The following is a 2,500-nucleotide window of genomic DNA, read 5'->3' on the forward strand; positions in this document are numbered from 1 at the left end:
GTTGCTGTAGGTGGCCGTCTGTCAAGCCTACAGCACAAATAACAACAGCACCGCCGATGAAACTAATTGTAGAACTAATTACAGGTGAACCAGGTAACACCGCCAATTTTACTACCTGTATTAACCACAACGACAACATTATCATAAACAAATACAATTACCTGCAACAGTAACAAGAACAACAACATGGTAAATAGTCACTCATATCAACATAAACTGATAATGATGATGTGTAATTTCCCTGTTTACCGGAACAATTTATATCTTGACTGTAACCCCGAAACTAATTTGTTTTGGTTCATGTTATAACCTGGATATATTAAACTATTAATTTATATAATGTTAGGTGTTAATTTTCGCTTCCTAGCTGTTTATAATGACTTTCATATTAGTATTCTTATTAATCTTTTAAATAAATTTGTATAACGATTACATGAAGATTAGGCACCCCAGCTTATGTTAACTGATGATTAAACACCTTAACACTACCTGGCGATGAGGTTAGGTTAAGTTAGGTTAGTGTTAGGTTAAGATTAGGATAGGTTAACGTTAGTGTGTTTAATGATCAATTGGTATAATCTGGGGTGTCTAATTCTCAGGTGAACCTTTAATAAGTATATACAAACTTACTCAGATAAACAACGTCTGTCTTGAAGATGAAGATGAGTGTTGTGTGAGATTTGGGAAGTCATCAAGTGAAGAGAGAGAGAGAGAGAGAGAGAGAGAGAGAGAGAGAGAGAGAGATGTGAAAGAAACAGACAGACAGACAGAGAGAGACAGACAGAGACACACAAACAGACATACAAACAAAAACAAACATTTAAACTTCCGTACCCGTAAAACACACACACACACACACACACACACACACACACACACACACACACACACACACACTAAACGAGCAAACGCTTGAAAAAACAAAACAAAATAATCCCCATCATATATAAAACACCAAGTCACCTTCCAGACAATGAAGGATTCCCCCGAGCATCGTACCTTTAATTAACTCACAGGTAACTTAAGACAACATATTTAGTTAAGGTAGAGTCTCAGTGCAATTTCGTCACCATAGTTACATGTTGAGGTGAGGGAGATGAGATGTATTGTTTATCATCTTAATTTAAAGGTAAAGACTCACCTGAAGATTACACACCTTAGTTTATTTTTACCTGGTGATTAAATATTCTATTGTTACCTGGCGGGGGGGGGGTAAGGTTAATTTAGATTGGGTTAGGTTAGGTCAAAATAGGTTAGGTCATGATAGGTCAGGTTAGGTTAGGTTAGGTTAGGTAAACATAGGTTGGGTTAGGTTAGGTAAACATAGGTTGGGTTAGGTTAGGTAAACATAGGTTGGGTTAGGTTAGAATAGGTTAGGTTAGGTAAACATAGGTTATGTTACGGTGGAATAGGTTAGGTTATGCTATGTTAATTTACACCAGGTTAGGTTAATATTAAGGTGTTAAATCATCAGGTAAATTCAACTCAGGTGTCTAATCTCCAGGTGATCAGAGGTAAACCAAAAAATGAACCTATAAACTTTTTTTTTAGTGTGGTTAACAGCAGAGACAAACAAAACGGTAATAGTGTCCTTGTGGTGACATCTCTATATCTCTCAGTACCAGGAAGTGTCTCTTTATTGTATCTCTCAGGTCCACAACACTCCCTCCCCCTCACCGTCTATCTCTCTCTCTCTCTCTCACCTCACCATTACACACTCATTACCTGTCCCTGCCATCCTCTTTTTACTTCACTATCTCTCACACAATCTCAAACACACCTATTCAATTGTCTTCGTTCACCTGGTCAACATATGCCACAGGAGTATATATATACATTGTGTATATATATATATATATAAAATAGATCACTGGGATGACACTCCTGACATATGCCACGACAGGATGATCACATATGCTGCTCTGCCCCCCCTCCCCTCCCCTCCCCTCACTTCCCCTCCCCTACCCTCACTTCCCCTCCCCCTACAGGATTCTCTTCACCTGAGTCACCTGAGTCACTCCTCTACAATGTGACGCTCCTGTGATGTAGTGGCGTCACGTAACACAGGTGTGACTGGGGGGGGTGGGGGTAATGGAGGGGAGGGGGGCATACCTGGGCGTCCTATACCCCACCTCCCCCTCCCTCCAACACGTGTAGGATAGTAAGTGTCGCAGATGTTATAGAGTTAATTACAGGTGCTATGGAGGCATCTGTAACCTGACTACTTCAGTGTTGACTTTAGTATCATGGGCAGAGTTATTAGGTGGTGGAGGAAAAATGATAAAATAAACGAGGGAAAGTTTCCATTATGTGGTGAGATGCGCCGAGTGATGTGGCGATTATCTGGGTTGAGATCAGTTGGTCTGTGTGCACGTATACACAGCTCTCTTGTGTCCTCTTTATATATATATTCGTACTGTACATGACGATATTTTTTATATATTTTCTTCATAAATACAAATTGGTTGGCACAAAGGGGCGATCATGTAATAGTACTAAC

This window comes from Homarus americanus, unplaced genomic scaffold (assembly GCF_018991925.1).
Source record: "Homarus americanus isolate GMGI-L3 unplaced genomic scaffold, GMGI_Hamer_2.0 scaffold14467, whole genome shotgun sequence".
In the NCBI taxonomy this organism is placed as follows: Eukaryota; Metazoa; Arthropoda; class Malacostraca; order Decapoda; family Nephropidae; genus Homarus; species Homarus americanus.